The sequence below is a fragment of the Phascolarctos cinereus genome, unplaced genomic scaffold (assembly GCF_003287225.1).
Source record: "Phascolarctos cinereus isolate Bilbo 61053 unplaced genomic scaffold, phaCin_HiC Scaffold_22;HRSCAF=505, whole genome shotgun sequence".
Classification (NCBI taxonomy): Eukaryota; Metazoa; Chordata; class Mammalia; order Diprotodontia; family Phascolarctidae; genus Phascolarctos; species Phascolarctos cinereus.
This window is the reverse complement of record NW_027555547.1, coordinates 46,048-66,303: the sequence shown is the minus strand read 5'-3', so window position 1 is coordinate 66,303 and position 20,256 is coordinate 46,048. Positions and strand designations below refer to the sequence as shown.

At 37.3% G+C, this 20,256-nt stretch overlaps 3 pseudogenes across 1 annotated transcript; all 3 read right to left on the bottom strand.

Annotated features, from left to right (window-relative positions):
- The window catches only part of LOC110203871 (glycogenin-1 pseudogene), a 36,181-nt pseudogene extending 29,024 nt beyond the window's left edge, over positions 1–7,157 (bottom strand).
- A 1,633-nt stretch (positions 7,158–8,790) lies between these two features.
- LOC110203872 (immunoglobulin heavy variable 3-21-like) lies at positions 8,791–9,842 on the bottom strand (annotated as a pseudogene). Its single transcript, XR_013484062.1, has 2 exons — positions 9,714–9,842; positions 8,791–9,630 (listed from the first exon to the last, which is right to left on the bottom strand). The product of XR_013484062.1 is annotated as an immunoglobulin heavy variable 3-21-like (transcript).
- Positions 9,843–18,397: 8,555 nt separating this feature from the next.
- LOC144455345 (glycogenin-1-like) overlaps positions 18,398–20,256 on the bottom strand; it is a 36,399-nt pseudogene continuing 34,540 nt past the window's right edge.

Genomic DNA, 20,256 nt, shown 5'->3' with positions numbered 1-20,256 from the left:
AACCAGGCCTTAAACACTTGACATTTAAAAGCTGTGTGTTGCTGGGTAAGTCACTTAACTTCATTGCTGAAAGTGAGAGAGAGACAGAGAGAGAGAGAGAGAGAGAGAGAGAGAGAGAGAGAGAGACAGAGACAGAGAGACAGAGAGAGAGATAGTGAGTTGTAAAAGTTCAATTTATCTCCTGCATAACAGACATAATTGGCAGCATCGAAAAAATTAAATAAATGGTGGAAAACCTCACCAAAGATAAAAAGGAAGAATAAGTGATTGGGAATATAAGTATACAAAAGACAAGAACAGTCTGGAAGGAGAAGAGTAAAGATCAGTTACGTAAAAAAAAATACCATCTGTGTATAAGTGAAATATATTGCTCTCTAAGGATACAAAAAAGACAACTTAAGAATTACAGGTCACCTGTAAAAACACAAGTCCAAAAGCTTAAAAATTGAGACATGGAGTCAAGTTGGCAGAGTAAAGGCAGGGACTCACCTGAACTCTCCCCCAAATCCCTCCAAATCCCTTCAAATTATGATTCTAAACAAATTCTAGACCAGCAGAATCCACCAAAAGACAGAGTGAAACCATTTTACAGCCCAAGAAAACTGAGAAGGTCAGCAAGAGAGGTCTGGGCACCAGGGTGAAAGAGGAGCACAGTCCAGTACAGGCCATACCAGTGCAGACCTGGCCTCAGCAACCAGGAGCAGGACTGAGGGCAACTGAATCAGCAATGGTAGCAGCTGCTCCCAGAGTTCTCAACCCAAAGACAGGAAGGGGGTCGAACAACTGGTCAAAAGGAGATTACAGGGTCTCTTTGCAACCCTGAGGAAGGAATCTGTTGCTTTGCCCATATTCAAATCTGGGTCACGTTCATTGGTAGCAGACCTGGGGCAAGGAGGAGCACTAGCACACCAGACCTTACAGTCACATGGAGTTCCAGGGAAAAAAAGAGTGCCTGTGGTCACGCACAGACTAGAGCACAGGCCAGGAGAGTCATTTACATCTCTCCTTAGATCATACCTACTTGGAAGAACCAAACATTTACAAAATATCAAGCATTTAAGAAGAAGCTCCGTATTTGATAAAAAGTGAAAAAAAATTAGAAATAAAATAGATATCCACTGCTTAATAAGTTGTGGAACATGGACATAATAGAATATTACTGTGCAATAAGAAATTAACTGTATAAGGAATATATATAATAATAGTGATAATTATAATTATTATTATTATTACATTAGCTAACATTTATATATGAAAGTAAGGACCTGTTACACTAAATAAATCATGGTATATTAATATACTGGAATGTTATTGTTGCACAAGAATTGAGGAAATGGACAGGTTCAAAGAAAACTGGGAAAACATTTATGAACTGCTCAGAGAGGAATAGCACTAGGAGAACAATTTATACAATGACAGCACTACAATAGAGAAAAATAATTTTGAAAAAATTTAGAATTGGGTCAATACAATACATACAACATGAATCCAGAGGATTGAAGATGAAACACACCTCTCATCTAAGCCAGGGAAATGATGAACTTAAAAAGAAAAAGAATGGACATTCACTTTCTGGTAAGGCCTAAGTGGCATTTTTTTTCCTGAAATTAAACGCTCAAGAGTGAAATACTTGAGGATCAAAGAACACATCATGGTAACTGCATAGTATTTCTCACTGCCATCATTCTTAATAACTGAGAGCCACCCTAGCCCATTCACTGAAGCACAGCAGACCCAGTGCATCCAGTAGTCACTGAGGGTGACTCCTTGATAAGTCTTTATGTTTATGTTTACAACAAAAGGAGAAAGGAAGACAGGGAGAGGGGAGAAGGTAGTAGGTATTCCTACAGTGCCTATTATATTCCCAGAATTATGTTAACTACTTTTTAAAATGTCTCTTTTTATCCTAACAACAATCCTATGATAAAGGTGGCATTATTATCCCCATTTTGTAGTTAAGGAAACTAAGGCAAAATAAAATTAACTGATTCACCCCAGAGTTACAAAGCTGATATCTGAGGCCAGTTTTGAATTTGGGTTTTCCTTATTCCAGGCCCAAAGCTTTATCAATTGTACCACGGCCATCTCTAGGAGGTGGTTTCAGAGAAACAAGATTTTTCACTCATGTTTGCATTTTTCTTTCTCTTAGTTCTGTATTTGACCTTCGATGTTTCTTCATGACTCTGTTCTTTTTATCAGAAACTCTTTAAAGTCCTCTATTTAATTAAAGTTCCATATTATTTTTACATTTAGAGTTTTATTCACTTTTGATGAGTAAGGTGTTCTTGGCTGTAAACTTTTAGGAAGAGTTTATTCCAAGCTTTCCACTTTTTTATAGTGGTGGCTATTAAATTATTTGTGATCCTGACTTGGACTCCACAGTACTTGAATTCTTTCTGGTTACTTGTACAGTTTTCTTACTTTACCTGGAAGCTCTGGATTTTGGCTACAATATTCCTGAAAGTTTTAATTTGGTGTTTTCTTTCAAGAGATCACCACTGTATTTTTTCTACTTTTATTTAGCCCTCTGGTTATTTTTATCATGTAGATTTCTTTTTTTCAAAATTTCTTTTCTTTTTCTTCTTCCCTCCCCACCCTACAGATAGCTATCCTTAGACACAAAAAAGTATACATTCCTAAAATTATTTTGTACATCAGTTCTTTCTCTAAATGCAGGTGTCATATTGCTGCATATCCTTTACAGTTATTTTAGGTACTTATAACAGACAAGATAACTAATTTGCTCAAAGTTGTTCTTAAAACAATACTGGTGTTACTGTATACAACATTCTCTTGCTTCTGCTCATTTCACTCTTTTTTTTATTTTATTTTATGCAAGTCTTTCCATCTTTTTTCTAAAACCATCAGGCTTATCATTTCTTCTAGCAGAAATGTATTCCATCACAATCATATATCACAACTTGTTCAGCAGTTCCCCAAGTGATGTGCACCCTTGCAATTTCCAGTCTTTGGGACCACAAAGAGAGGTACTATAAACATTTGAGATGCATAGATTCTTTTTCTTTTCCTTAATTATCTTCAGAAATAGACCAAATAAAGGTATTGCTAGGCCAAAAGATATAGGTAGCTTCATAACTCTTTGGGCATAAATCCAGATTGCTCCCCAAATGGTTCCATCAGTTCACACTTCCACCGAGAATGAATTAGTGTCCCAATTTTTCTGTATGCCCTCCAATGTTTGTTGCTTTCCTCTTCTATCATTTTATCCAGTTTAGTAGGTGTAAAATGATATCTCAAGAGAGTTTTAATTTACAGTTCTCTAATCAATGATGATTAGATCATTTTGTTCATATGATTATAAGTTTTTTTATTTCTTCTTCAGAAAATTGTCTGTTCACATTCTTTCACCATTTAACAATTAAGAAATGACTCATATTCTTATATATTGGACAAAGTTCTTTATATATTTTAAATATGAGGCCATTATCTTATAAATTGTCTATACAACATTTTTCCCAGTTTTCTGAGAGAAACCTGGAAAGGCTTGTATGGTCTGATGCTCAGAGAAATGAGCAGAATCAAGAGAACTTTGTGCACAATAGCAGCCATGTTGTGTGATGACTAATATTGATAAACTTAACCGTTCCTTAGCTATTTTATTATGGGCATAGACAAGGAAGGTAGCAAATAGTTTCCACATATTATGGTAGTCAACAGTCAGTAGTTTGGTTTAACTGTAACAGGAAAACTGAGTATTCTGTCTTAGATGATCCCACCACATTTATTTTTCCATTTCCTGCCTTCAGGAAGCCCAGTGGGTCTGACTCTCCAGAGATTTCCTCTGGCCTGGATGAGCCCCTGGTATATGCAGTGCAAAATTAAATTATAGGAAGGAGATATCCCACGAAGGAAAGATATGCCAGATCTCTACTTACACTAACTCAACTCACCTTAACACCACTAGTGAATTTATTTTTAGCCCAGTGAATTCATGATGGCCTAAATTGCTGTGGTTTAACATTTTTCCTGTAATTTAAGGGAGTTATTGTACTATTTATCAATAAAAGGAATCTGCTTCATGTCAAACCAGCCCTCTCCTAGAAACTGACCTCCCCCATTTCTTCTTACTCGGCATTTAGAAAGAGAGATTCTATTATGTTCTCTTTGTAGTTTAACATAACCTCCCTCATAACTTCCTTTGAGCAAAGTAAATAAATTTACACCAATACTCTTTTGGGTTAACCATAAGTTTATCTTATTATTGTGCCATAATCTCAACCAACTGACCTAGTGTCTGGAGTCAGATGACTTGGTTTCAAATTCTACCTTTGACACTTTGACACTGTGATCTAAAGAATCGTTAAATTCCTTACCTTCAGTTTTCTCTTTGTGTGAGATTGACTAGGTGCCACAGAGGTCTTTTTCAGCTCCAGAACTGGACAAGCCATTTAATGCTATTATTACCTCAGAGCTTGTAGCAAGCATTTGAGCATCAGAGGACAACATAAATTTTAAAGAAACAGAAATAAGCTTTAGAGTACCTTGCTCTAGGCAAAGGGGGAAAGGAGAGAGATGGTACAGGAAGTAATTATGCTCAGAAAATGAGGATGACTACAAGATGATAGCCAGGGAAGATTTTTTTTTGCATGATTACATTTACATTATAATTTTACATGATTTACAGGATAATGTTATTCTATATTTGGGGGGAATAGCATGTTGTACATGGTAGATGTGCAGTTCAGTATGCAATCATCTTTTTTCTTGTGCTGTGTTATGGAAATGCTGGTTTTGCTCTGTGAATTGAGTGTGAAATATAGATTTTTAAAACATCCAATTCAGCTCAAATCCCAGTGTGGAGGCTCTACAGGGTCAGTCATCAGGATAAAACAGAATTCACACAAGACTGAAGTTCCTCTCCCAAAGCTAGAGGATTTGGGCTGGTTTTCATACTAAGGGAAAAGAACTTTGCATGTCCTCTTCCCTTCATTCTTCTTCCTTACCCTTCATTCTCAAAAAGGACCATGGCATCAGGAAGGTGATGTCATGACTTGCAAGTTTATTCCATTAAAGTGATGGAGGACTGTGCAGTCACCAGACTCACTTTCTTCTCCAGAGCCATTTGGGTCCAGTGGCAAGAAGTAAATCAGGAGAAGTAGAGATATCTGCCACATTCCTTCAATAAAAGGAAGAACAGCTGCCACCTCCTGGGGTTAGTCCTCTCCCTGATCTACAAAAAGAAGGATCCTCCAGAACTGGTTGTAACAGCCTGGAGAGCATTTTATGACATTAATAATATGCAACATTGATGATGCAAAAGACAGGGTCTGTCCTTTCTCATCATCCCAATTATTCTCAATATCAAGAAAATGCTTATTAGGCTTCTTTCTATCACTCACATTTTCTGAGGCAGTCTCTTCCAATTTCTGATTAAGGAAGCACCCTAAGTCTCTTTCATCCCTGATTTTGAATTGAATCTGCTCATGGGTACTTTTTCCCTCTATATCTCTGCCCCTGTCCTTTGGCTCTTGTGTTTCCTTCTGGTGCCTTTGCTCATTTTTATAATTGGAATCCACCTGTTATTTACCTCTACTGCCAATCATGTTCTCTCATATCTCTCTTCCACCTAGAGTAAATGAAGCATGAAATGGACAAGAGATGCAAAGAAACCTTCCATTGTATCTCGAGGCATATACTGCTTCTATTATAGGCCCATAATGTAGTGTGGGACAGTGACATAGGCACCCCAACAAACCAACTCCCCATTTCTTCTTCTACAGCATTTAGAAAGAGAGTTTCTACTATATTCTCTTTGCAGTTTAAAATAACTTCCCCCTCAACTTACTTTGAGCACATTATGCCCTTATGGGGCATGAGTTTGTCTTCTGCACTGTCAGAACATTTTGGACTGAACTTCCAAATAAGACACCACTCTCCTAACTTAGAGCTCCCAAGTCTGCCATCACTATGTCTCAGGAAATAGAGTATCTTTTCCCTGCTCTTATTTACCTTGCCTTTTTTTGTACTGAGTAGGAAAGGGTGGGTCAGTGCTCTTATTCCATGGGGAGAGAGGGGTGAAGATGGGAAAGTAAAAGTAAGGGTTTGCAAGGTCCATTCGGAGTTTTCCATAAAAACAAATTATTTTCTCATCAGCCATTGGGATTGTGAAATCTTGTATAATGCATAGAATCTGAACTATGTCAATTTTGTGTTTTTTTTTTTCTTCACTGGCACAGGACTTGTATTTTCATTTTTCAGTTGCTGCTTCACAATCTTTAGAAAAGAAAAAAAATTCCATACATTATGTAGAACATGGTTAAATTTTACAAGTAGGTCCTTTCCCTTTTTTCATTCTCATGGATATAGACCTAGCAGTGGTATTGTTGGATCAAAGGGTATCCTTATGTTGTGGCCAAGAAATGGAAATTGAGGTGATGTATGAACTGGGGAATGGCTAAATAAGCTGTGATATGATTGTGAGAATATTATTGTGCTGTAAGAAATGAAGCAAATGATTTCAGGAAAACCTGAAACATTACTTGAACTGATACAAAGTAAAGTGAGAAGAACCAGAAGAAAGTTGTACACAGTAACAGCTATATTGTTTGATGACAGCGACGATGGACTTAGCTTTGTCAGCAACACAATGATCCAAAATGTTTCCAAAGGACTCAAGATGAATCATGGTATCCAACTCCAGAGAAAGAACTATGGAGTCTGAATGCAGATCAAATCATACTATTTTAACTATTTTTTTTCTTTGTCCTTGTTTTTCCCTTGTGTTCTGATTCTTCTTTCCTAATATGACTAATATGAAAATATATTTAAAATGAGTGTATATGTTACAAAGGAGGGAGGGAGAAAAATTCAGAATTCATAATCTTGTAAAATGAATGTTGGAAACAATCTTTACATGCAATTGGAAAACATAAAATACTATTAAGTGCAAAAATAATAATGTTCAATTTTAAAGCTCATCAATGTTTGTCAGTACCAGAATATCTACATCCATGAACAGACATTTTGAATACTGAATGGGTGATCAGAAATGGAGTTTGGTAAACAAGACACCAAGCACAGTTTTTTTCATTAAGTTTCGATGAGCTGAATCCTCACTTTCCAAGATGTCAGGCAATGATGACTGCATTGAAAATCTTTTCTAAACGTTTCTGTTCTGGTGCCAATGGAGTCAACATTGCTGAGGAGGCAGTGACAATTGCTACTGAGTACAAAAAGCTCAGGTGTCAGGGTAAGAAGGCACCTGAGAGGAGCAACTAGAATTTCCTTACTTTTAAAAATGAATTAAATCCTTTTTAATAACTCATTTGAGCAGGGTTTGCCCATTTGCTTTAAGAGATTTGTCAGCCAGTCCCTACAGCTTCCTCATGTAGAGACATTTCCTTTCATACTTCAAGCCTAAAAATCCTCTCAGGTTGATTAATGAAATTACTTACATCAGCTAAAGCTATAAACACTTTTTTTTTAATACTGGATTACAAGTTGTGAGTGGGACACTCTTTAGTCTCTTTGTAAAGGCATTTTTAATCTATGAGTAATGCATGTGATGTGGCTGTATGCATATAATACTGGGAAGAATAAAATGGATTCTGTATCACTTTCTCATTTATCTTACTTACAATTAATTGATTATGCCCTACAACTGAGTACTTAGTTACGCTTCTAAACTTAGTTCACAATTCAGCTGACCTGTTTAGTTTTGAAATCCAGTTCTCTTGCTAATCAGTGTGTATTCTTCTCTGAAGGAATTCTGCTAACCCTGAGGGAATATGGTTTGCCATAAGGGAATTGGGTCTAATATCTTTACACTACCAAACTATCCTTCAGGGCTATCTGGTTTGCTATCCGAAGAAGTCTAGACCACTATCTTCTGACATGAAAGTAGACTCACAATAACCACTTCTCAGACATAAATGGGAAAGAAGGAGGGTTGGTGTTAGGCCCCACTCCAAATTTCCAAACACTCATGTTGTTCCCCACACTCCACCTATGTAAAAAAATCATGTTGAGCTGAAGCCCTTGATGTCACCTATCCTGTTCTTTTCTTTGTTCTGTACTAGCCAAACTCTATACAAGGAGAGCTGTTTTTGCTTGGGATCTTTGGCTGGAGACTGAGGCAGTTTTGACCCATCTAGTTCTCATGTTACCAGCCTTGAAAATAGAATATATTCTTGCTTAGAGAAAGGTGCCTTAATTTACCTTTTGTTAAATTTAATTAATAACAATACTCAATAATTTATTATACCTCATATGGATATCTTAAAATGTCAAAGTATTTACTCATTATGTATATAACATGGAAATCAGAAATAGAACAAAGCTCAGCAATTTAGGAGAGCCAAATTCAAAAAGGAACAGAAGGTCAGATCAGCAACAAGTATTTATTTATTGAGCATAGTAAACTATGTGCCAAGCACAGGGCTAAGTACTGGGATATGAAGAAAGGCAAAACATTGTACCTCTTTTTAAGGAGGTCACTCTTATTCAGAGAGACAACATTGAAATAATAATGCACTATCTATTTGTCTATATCTCTGTGTGTGTGTGTATCTGTATATATGCAGCAGAAAGGTAGAATGAAAGAGGATGGGTAAAGTAGAAGGTGGGGAATATTTTAGGTAAGATTTAAGGAGGTCAAGGGGGCCAGGAGGCAGGGATGAGGAGGAGAAGCATTCCAGCCAGTGAAAATGCACAGTAGAGTGATGGAATCTGTTGTGAAAGGAACAGCAAGGAGATCAGTGTCATTGGATTGATGAGCATGTGGAAAGAATAAGGTAGAATAAGACAGGAAGGAGCCATGCTACAAAAGGATTTAAAAGCCAAATCAGAACTTATGTTTTATTCTGGATTCACCAGAACTTGGGAAAAACTGTCAGATCTATGTTTCAGGAAGGTGATATTAATAGCTGAGTTTCCTGTGAACTGGAGTGAAGAGAGTACTAAGGCTGGGAGAACAAATATCAAGCTAGCATAATAGTCCAGGTATGAGTTGGGAAAGTCCTACCTCAGGGTGGGTTCAGTACCTTCAGGAGAGAAGGTAGAGTACAGTACATTTCTGATAAAAGTAGAATGGATGATACATAACTACTAATTAATTATGGGGTTGAGGTGGGACTGAGAGTGAGGCATTAAGAATGATAGCTAGGTACTGGAAAAGTTGCTTTCTCCTGGGACAGGAGAAAAAACACCACAAGCCACAAAGAGAAATTCACTATACCTGTTCCTGGATATAGGCATCTTTTACTTTCTGCATCATGAGCTCAGTCCACTTCTTGCCTCACTGACACTTCACCTCCTGGCAGGGGAAGTTTTTTATCAGGTCTCACATTCCTTTTCCTCACTGTGTCTCTTGCACAGTAATACACAGCTGTGTCCTCAGTCTCAAGGGAAGTCATTTGTAGATATAACATGCTGTTGCCATTATCTCTGGAGATGGTGAATCGGCCTTTCACAGAGTCTGCATAGTAAGTATACTACTACCACTACTAATGGATGCAACCCATTCCAGTCCCTTTCCTGAAGCCTGGCGGACCCAGCTCATCCCATAGCTGCTGAAAGTAAATCCAGAAGCTTTGCAGGAGAGACTCAGAGATCCCCCAGGCTGTATCACATCTCCCCCAGACTCCACCAGCTCCACATCACACTGGACACCTGCAACACAGAGACATTACATTAAAGTCAATAGTCACATGAAGTCACCACTTCACATTGTCCCTTCCTCTCCATAAAACTACCTTGGAAAATGGTCAGAAGGAAAATCCAGTTCAGCCTAAATTTCATGGTGAGTTTCCAGGTTAGTCCTCTGTGGGGAAGGACACAGAGCACTTGAGTTTGTCTCCCACAGGAGGTACAGGTACAGGTTTGGGGCTGCTTTTCATCCAGGGGGAGGGACCCAATTTGCATGTCTTGCTCTATTCAAAAAGAGGAAGAACACCTCTTCTTCCCAGGGAGAAGTTTCTTTCCTAAACTTCGGATAGTTCTCTGAGAACTAGTTCCAAAGGACTGGGGAATGTTGTTGACACTGAGACTCTCAGAACTGATGGTTTTGACTCAGTGTCAATGACCCCACATCACTTAGAGAACTGTAAAGAGTTGGATTACATGTTGTAGGCTTTACTGTGCTCCTAATACATTTCTAATTGATCATAGGCCCATTTCTGAATGTCAAACTTCCTCAGACATCTTCTATTTCCAATGACCAACACACTGAATCTCTTTTGTGAATCAGTTTATTCTCAGGTTCTCTTTTCCTGGTACTTGGCACTCTACTGCTTCTTAACTCAAATTTTCATCTCCCTTTTCCTAGGAGTGCATTTCACCGAAATTGTTTACCCATAGTTTCAGTTATACTCAAAGACTGCCTTGATAGGAATAGCTCATATACCTTTTTCAAATCTTTTAAGTTTAGAAATTGAGTTATGAAACTCACAATGCACAGTAAGAGATTTGCAAGTCGCCTCCAACAAACACCTTGTTCCTCAGAGAGTCATAGCCTATTTTATGGGAGAGAGAAACTGTTATTCTCTGTGACATTGACCTAATATTCTGATTTATGGAGCAAGTATGGCTAATATTTCTGTGAGATGATCCTCAAAGTTCAAGTACCATTCTCATTCACCCAGAAGATATAGCTCTGCTGCCACCTGCTGAATGTTTAATTGTATACACAGAAACAGGTTTCCACTTTCACTTCCACATTCTTTTTTTTTAAAGAAGGAATATTTATAACTTCAGGACCCTTATACTTTTAGAGTTCTATATCTAGAATATTTCCAAGATCATCTTTTTTTTTTTCTAAAGGACTCAACTCAGTGGGGGGGAGAAAACGAATAAAAAGTCAACAATCCCTCTCTTAATCACCATTATATCTATGGAGTCTTCATCACAAAGCATGTAGTCTGAGCCATGTTTATTTGGTTTCTTTCCCCTGTTACTGTTATTACATTTTAGGTGGATCCTTCTTACTCTGTTATTTAACAAATTAAGAGTACTTTATAATACAACAGACCTGTGGACAGAGTTCAATGAGTATAGAAGAGAAAAGCATAGATTGGTACTCTTCAACTTCTGAGTCTGTAAGTCAGCGTTTAAGACATGCTAGTATAAGGGTCTTAGATTTTTAAACTTTTCCCATTTGTGACATAAAATGATCACCCTATGTGTCCTATTCACAGATAGTAAAGGTTGCAAAACTTGGGAGTGTCTCATTCACTCTTTGTAAAGCAAATTTAAATAAAGCTTAATATTTTTAACTCCCTTAGCTAACATGTACACTTTTGATCAACCTGAGAATATTTAGGGTTCTTGCTTATATGATGAAGGCAACTGATGCCATGCAAGCTAAGTCTAGATTAGCCAAGCCCCTTGCCTTGATATAAAAAAAAAAACAGCCAACATGCTCTATTTGAAATAGAGTGAGAATCAGCTCTGCTGTCAGAAGTTGAGCTAAGGAGAAAAGCAGCCCCAGGGAATCCAACAGTAAGAACTGGCCAGCAAAGTACTGTTCCCAGAAAAAGTAACGTTTTCACTATTACAAATACCCAGATTAACTGCAAAAGGCATGGATAAATAGCTTATAAAATGATTTTGCAAATAAACATATTTCTGTCTAATACCCATCTGTAGGGTGGGGGGAAAGAAAAAAAATATTTACATGATAACTTTTTAAAAGTTCATTTAAGCTTACTTAAAGGCAATAGCATGGTGTGCATAATAGATTTTCAATTTCATCAATCATTTTTATATATATATTATGGAAATGTTTCCTTTATTCAGTAAATTAAAAATAACACAAATTTTAAAGCATTTTTAAAGAGCACAGTCAAATTTCACAATAAGAGAAAGGAAGTCAGGGTGTTGAAGTGGCAGAGACTTGCACTGGCTTGGCCAGCTTTGTTTCTTATATGTATCTTTTAACCAGCATACTATACATGGGCCCACTCTTCCCATTGACTCTGTGCGTATTTGAGAATAGTGTGCCTCATATTTACAGTGGAAAGGTTCATGTCTGTAATTGTTTCCTTCTTTGAACTAGTTGTGCCAAGTGGTTTGAGTCTTTGAGTGTGGACTCACAAATACCTGGGGTCACTGACCTCTTGATCTTCCAACTTATAAACATGATGTAGAGGAGTAGACCAAGAGGGGAATGCTCCATTAGAAATCACACCTCTGAGGAAAATTTTTTTAGATTTTCTTCAATAAGAATTAAAGAAATTTGTACCAAAATCTGATTATATATTCTTACTTATGTGACAAATAAAATGGAGAAATCTCTTTCCTTTCCAATCCTCACTGATGCAGTGCTTGGGTGCTTATGTTAGGTGCTTGTACTTGGACCCCAGTTTACCTTAGTCCCAAACAGTATAATAATTTCTGACTTAAGCATTCAATTACGGGCATCACATTTCATTTGAAATATTACCAGAATGAATTAAATTACCTTTTGGTTGTGTTCCGGTGCACAAAAACTTGTCTCTTTTATGTGAGGCAGAAAAAATTAAGTGCTACTCAATCTGCCTCTCTTTGATCTGAGGGGAAAGGATTCACCCTTCTTTCCTCCTTATCTTTCTCTCTCTATATTCAACAACTTGGCCAAAGTTAGAATGTAAAGAGAGAGAGGGAAAAGAATTTTTTCCCTAACAATTCTCCAAAAGTTTCAAAACTTTTACTCAAACCCTCTCTTCACACTGTTCATGCAAATAGCTTATGCTTTTCTTTCTACCCATATTCTCTCATTCCTACATGCTTAAACTTTCTTGCCTTCCTTCTACTTACTTATCCCTCTGATGGACTTTGATTAAAGTGCCTTTAAAACTGCACATATCTAACTTCTTTCTAATTATGACCTGACACTTCGAGGATCCTTCTCAACTTGCCTTTTACCAATCATATAACCTAAATAATAAAGTATTCTTCTCTCTGCCATCCACCTGCTCCTCTGAGGCTGCTGTTACCAGGGAGGAAGAGGGGAAGAGAAAGAAAGTGGCATTCCAGAGTCAAGCTGCAGCCCTTGGAATGCTCTTCTTGCTACCTGGCTGCAAAGGGTGTCAAATTACACGCACACACAAACACGGAATAGGTACATAATAATGACAGGGAGAATCCAAAAGCTCAGAGAGACTTGTCAGAAATCCCCTACACAAATCAGACAATATTTTTTTGTTGTTCTCCAGACCTTATGGAGTCCAGGCAAAACTTTCCTTAAGGTCCTGGAAACTGAGCTTTCTCCAGTTCTGTAAAAGATAACCTAAGGCAAATCAGGAGGTGAAGAGGGAGATTGGCCCATCCTCTTTGCCTATGAGCAAAAAAAAAAAAAAAGGCTGGCTCCTGTAGTCTACTTGCCTCCACCAGCGTCCTGGTGAGGGACAAAAAAACCCCAAAAGTTCCCAACAAGGCTTCCCTTGTCAAGAAGGAAATCTGCTAGAGCCTGTTGCAACCTCGACCCATTCCCACCAAGCCTTCCTAGGTGCTTCAGGCGAAGCCCGACTATAGGGGGAGAGGAGAGGGAAGGCTTACCTCAACTCGGAAGGCCTGAGACTTCAGACAAGGCCCACACTGGGTGCCATAAATGTTGAGGTATGAGAGGCTGTGACCCCTCAAAGACTGGAGTACTCGATGGGTCATCTGGAATGAATTCCCAGACTCAAGCATTCTTTAAGTCAAGGTGACAAAAGATTTATTGTTATACTTTTCAGTGTGTAAGGATTCTTAAGGATCCTGCTGTCTTAAAGTGGTACAGTTAAACTTTATATAGGATAAAATACAATAAATCATGTGCCAAATATGTTAACTAGGTGATTGGGGTGGGATTAGGGTGGTAAGGAGTGGTCAGTTTAAAAGACCAGGCATTTCTTGTACCTACTGTGCAGGCGTTTTACCCAGAGTTCACTAGGAAAAGCCCACAAGGGGGGCCACTGGAGGTGTGGTTTTAGGCCTGCTACCTCACTAAGTAAACTAAGTTCAGGGGTAACTGAGAGTTGTATAAATTGCATAATTAAATTTATGTCAATAAATGATCAGAGTTGTTCTGGACATGGGTCTGTTCTCCTTCTAAGTCACCAGGACTGCCTAGCTCACTCTCTTGATTGTTGTTTGTTTGAAAACCTAAAGCCTGCATAATTCTCTTTAGTAAAATCAACACACTCAGCTGTCTCATAGAAAGTTAGAGACTATATATCTACTTCTTCATCCATCATCATGATGGTAACAATAATAATAATTACCTTTCATATTGCTCTTTAAGGTTTGCAAAGAGTTTTAGAAATACTATCACTTCTTATCCTAATAACTCTGGGAGATAAATGTTATTATTATTATTCTATTCGGTGTGAGAAATATCTTCAAGGATTTTCCAGGGTGAGAAATGCATGCAATGGACATTCACTGTAAGACCCTTTTTCCCTCCTTTTATAAATCTCAAAAATCTCTTGGGATTATTTTTCAACCATTTCAATCATTCTAACTTTACCGTAGTTTCTGAAGAAAAGGCAAAAATTCTCGAAAAGGCTAAACCCTGTTAAGGTGCATTTCATTCAGTACCCCTCCTATTTCTTCTATAATTAGAGAATACTCAAAATCTTGCCCCCTGTTCTTCAACCTTTTCTTTTTTGCATGCTTTTCCAATTTATTTTTTTTAATTTTTTTAAATTTTTATTCATTTTAAACTTAAATACACAAAAAACAAAGAAGAGCTTTCTGTACACAGCACAACGAAAAAGAGGATTCAGTATAAAACAATGAATTTCCATTTCACTCTTTACTTTAAAAAAAACTATGTAATACTACATATCATTTTCATAGCTACCCTGATTTTCTGTATTTCCTTCTAAATTTTATTTTGTTCTCTGCTGTGCACTTTTTTCTCCCTCCCTTCCCATCTCACCTTATAGATGGCTACCATTACACACAAATATGTTTGTGTGTCTGTTTACACATGTGTGTGTATATATGTACATGTATTTATGTATATGTATGTAAAACCATACTAAACACTCTTCTATTTATCAGTTCTTTCTGTGGGTAGGGATAGCATATTCTTTCATAGGTTCCTTGTAGTTCATTTGAGTATTTATAAACTCCTAATGATTTAGTCATTCAAAGTTGTTGTTAGAATACTTTTGCTGTTGCTGTGTACAATGTTCTTCTGGTTCTGCTTATTTCACTCTTCATTATTTCTTCATTATTTTAGCATTTCCATGTTTTATCTAAAATCTATCAGCTTATCATTTCTTATGGCACAGTAGTATTCTATCATAATCATATATCACAGCTTGTTTGGCCATTCCCCAATTGGTGAGCATCCACTCAATTTCCAGTTCCATGAGAGCTGCTATAATTATTGTAGAACACATAGATTCTTTTCCTTTTTCCCTTAAATCAGCTTGGGAAACAGATCTAATAGTAGTATTCCTGGGACAAAGGTTATAAACACTTTTGTAACTCTTTGGGCATAATTCCAGGTTGCTCTATAAAGTGGTTGGATCAGCTCACAGTTCCACCAACAGTGAATGTGTTCCAATTTTTCCACTACCCCTCCAAAATTTGTTGCTTGCCCTTTCTATCATTTTATCCAATCTGATAGGTTTAAGGTGATATCTTAAAGTTGCTTTAATTTGCATTTCTCTAACCAGTGGTGATTTAAAGAATTTTCCATATGACTATAGTTTTGATTTCTTCATTGAAAAACTGCCTGTTCATATCCTTTGACAATTTATCTATTGGGAGATGATTCACATTCTTATAAATTGGACAAAGGTTTTACATAGCATATATGAAACATTTATCTGAGAAAGCATCATTAAACATTTCCCCCCAATTTTGTTTTCCTTTTGATCTTGGCCACATTGGTTATATTTTTTAATTTAATATGAGTGATATTCATTTTACACCACACAATACTCTCTACTTCTTGTTGGTTCATCAGTTGCCCTCCACCCCGTAAATCTGATAGGTAAAATGGGCCATATTCTTCTAATTTTGATATAATATCAACCTATCTATCTAGGTCACACATAAATTTTGAACTTATGTCAAAATATAGATCCCAAGAGAAGATCATCATCAGTATGTCAATTTCATGATAGTATGCTTACTCATTTTGGTCTAACAAAATGAACAAAACACAAATGTTCCAGCAATCACCCCCATGCCATCCATACATGGAACCACTGGTCACAGCAAATGGAGTTTTGCATGAGGTGGATAAGTTCACTTCCCTTGGCAGTATGCTTTCCAGGGATGTACGCATTGATAATGAGGTGATGTATGCATTGTCAAAGCTAGTTCAGTATTTGGGAGCCTTTGAAGGACAGAGTGGGAGACAAGAGATATTAGACTTACTACCAAGCAGAAGGTCTACAGAGCTATTTTGCTGAGCTCATTCTCGTATGCCTGTGAAACCTAGACAATATACCAGCACCATGTCAGATAAATGAATTGCTTCCATTTGAACTGTCTTAGGAAGATTCTGAAGATCACCTGGTAAGATAAGATACCACACACTCAGGTACTTTTTTGAGCTAAGGTGAGGCATTCAAACTCTACTGCAGAGAGCACAGCTTCAATGGACTGGCCACATTGTTCAAACACCAAACATATGCTTGCCAAAAAGACTGCCATATGGGGAACTCACACAGGGCAAGTGCTCACATGGGGTCAGAAAAAAGGATGAACATCTCTCTAAAGAATTTTGGAAATGGGGCAGCTAGGTAGCACAAGGATAGAGCACTGGCCCTGGAGTCAGGAGGACCTGAGTTCAAATCAGGCCTCAGACCAAACATGACATTTACTAGCTGTGTGACCCTGGGTAACTCACTTTATCCAAACTGCCTGAAAATAATAAAAAAATTAAAATTTTGGAATTGATTATGTGACACTGGCACAGGACAGTGGCATGTTCTCATCAGAGAAGGTGCTGTGCCCAAGGATCAAAACTAAATTGAAGAAGCTCAAAAGAAATGCAAGATGTGCAAATTTAGAGAATCCAACCCCAATGTTCGCATGTGGAATCTTATGCCCAACTCGTGGTAGAGTATTCTGAGCTTGTATTGGTCTGATCAACCACAGTCAGATGCACTGTAACTTGACTCTAACATAGTGACATCATTTTGGTCCTCTTTCAAAAGGAAGAACAACAACCATCCAATCTTGGTAAATGGTATGATATTGGTCTTATTAAATTGCCCAGTTTCTGTCAGACTGCTCTTCACCTTTCCCAACAATTTTGACCAATAAGAAATTCTTATCCCAAAACCTTAAATTTTCACATTTATCAAATACAGGTTTACTAAAATCATTTGCTACTGTATGATGCATGTCTGCTCTGTTCAACCGATCAGTTCATGTAATTCTTTCTGTGCATTTCTAAGAGTATCCTGCTCAATATTTCTTATAGTACAATAGTATTCCATCACAATCACACAGCATGTGGTTCAGCCATTTCCCCAACTGACTGACATTCCCACAATTACCAGTTCTTTGCCACCACAAAAATAGCTGCTATAAATATTTTAGAACATCTAGGTTATTTTCCTTTTTCCCTAATCATCTTTGTAATAGGCCTAGTAGTGGTATTGCTGGGTCAAAGGGTATAGGCAGTTTAATAACTCATTGAGCATAATTCAAGATTGCTCTCCAAAATGAATGGATCAGTTCACAATTCCACAAACCATGCATACATGTCCCAAGAATTTTAAAAACATATTTGCTGTCTAACTTTTTCTTTTCACTACTCAGTGTTCATTGTTATGCATAGTGCTACCAGAGGTAAACATTCAGAAAACTCACTCATCCCCAAAATGCATACAACTGCATGCTACCATAGTACATACAGAAAACTGGTTTTTAAAAAAATCTTTTTTTATAAAGAGAGATTAAAAGGGTACCATCATTTCTGGTAACAGTAATTAATGTTGTGTCTCAATTTGACAGTATACTTTACTCTTGTATAAAAGAAAAATTGGGAACACTAGGGCAGTCTCTGCTGAATCCTAAAATATTTATCTACTACAGAAAATTAGGAAGGTAAATATTAGTGCATTTCCCATTTATTTTTATGAAGAGAACTGAGCAAATCCCAGTTCTTCAGGTTTCAGGAGCTGAGATCCATAGTTTAATAATTTCATTCCCACTCATCAAATTTATTTGTGATTCACATTAAATAAAAATTTCTTAAATTTTCTCTGAATGATCATGTGAGGAATCACTCAGCAATTAATTGACCAAAAATGAGCTTTTTACTTCTTGACTTCTGTCCGATTTTCAACTTTAGTACTATAAACCTACAAATGAGGAGCTTTAGTCAAAGCTCCTAGCAACTATAATGAACGATATGCAACACTCTTGTAGTTGCGAAATTATCTAGAACCAGTCCTGTGTTACCAATGTTTGCACAGAGAAAATTGTGGTGTTTCTAGTGGAGTTAAATGTCCAGTTTCTCCTTGATATTGTTGAAGGAATTTGCTCCCATGGAATCAGCCTGGCCTTGCTCCCACCACTCCTTGTGTTCACCCAAGGAAAAAATGGTTTGAGGTAGGGTTGAGGTTCCCAATGGACATGTGTGAGATTGCATCTGGGACTTTCTCTGTGAAGGTATCATTGCCAACACCAAACTGCTAGAGAAAGGTAAAATGTTGGTGTTGAAGATATCCCAACAAATAGTGAGGAATTGTGAGTCATAATGGGGTCATGAACGTCATTCCTGCAACTTTTCATTTGGGGGTTAGGTATAATTCCATAATTTGATTCATCTCAGGAGATGCATGAATTCTGCCTTTGCCCAATGGACCTTAAGTTTTGGAGGGCAGAATTATATAATAATGCTGCTTAGGTTATAAATAAATGCCAGGTGTTTTCTGATATTTCTTGTTGCCCAACAGCTAAAGAAGATGTTCATCAAACCCTGACCCCCACCACCAAAGCTGCCCTGTTCAGAAGCCATATGTAACAGCTGATAGTGTATTTCAGTGGAAGATCAACAAAGACTCCAGAATTGAAACACTCAGACCAATCTGCGTATGGTGCTGCCAATAGCTTCTCTCTCTCTTTCTCAAAAACTCATCAACATTTGCCAGTAACAGAGTATCTGCCTCCATGAACACACATTATGAATACTGTTTAGTGACCAGAAGTAGAGTTTCTGTCTTTTCATTGAGGTTGAATGAGCTGGATATTCGCTGTCCAAGGTGTTGATCATGATGATTACATTGAAAATCTTTTCTAAACTTTCCTGTTATGGAGCTGGGGAGGCAGTCACTGCTCACTGGTGAGTGCAGGAACCCAAAGCACCTCGATGAAGGGGCACCTGAGAGGAACATCTAGATCTTCCTTACTTTCAAAAAAGAATTTAAATATTTTTAATAAGTTATTCTATCAACATTTACCCATTTGCCTTAATACTTTTTGCTATATTGGTCAGTCAATCACTAGAAGTTCCTTATGTAATGTCAGTTTCATTCATGATTGAAGGTCCTAAAATCTCCTCACAATGATTGATTAAATTCTTACATCAGTCAAAGGAGAAAAATATAAACATTTATTTACATTTCCTTACGAGTTATGAATGGTACACTCTTTAGTTTCTGGTTGAAATCATGATTATTCATTTGAGAGAAATAATTATTTCTCACTTACATTTAATTACTATTTCTTTAAATAGGGCCAAGATTTTGCCCTTCTACTTCCTCATTTACAAGTCACTCCCTGTGGGTTACTCAGGCAGCCTTTGAAGGCTGATACTGAGAGGGAGAACTCAGATCTGTTCGAAAGGTAAAGTTAGGTGAATTGATGGATTGAAACCCATTGTGTTTTACTCAGACAAGTCTGGGAAAATGTGGGTTCTCCCTTTTATCACACAAGGATATGAATCCAAATAATTCTCTTTGACCAAAACCAAGTGATTAGAATCACATCCCCACATCCTCAGTAGAATAGGTCCCTGTCTCAGTATAATATTCATTCCTTCATTGTTGACCAATCAGAGCTGATTCAAACTCTCAGGAGCACACATTTCTACATGGGTATTGAATGGGTTCCATGATATGTTTTTTTTTTCAAAGAGAGATGGCCAAATGGCCATTCTTTTATTAATAACATGCTAGCATTATTAATAAAATGATTAATTACTGAGAAACTGTGCTTCCCAAACTTTTTATATATTGCACATAATGTATGTGAGATTTATGAATGAGTATAATACTGAGAAAATGAAAATTAAAATGGATCTGTTGAGGTTTAGAGGTGGAGAGCTGGGACCCCAAAATCAAAACACCGGGGTCCTGT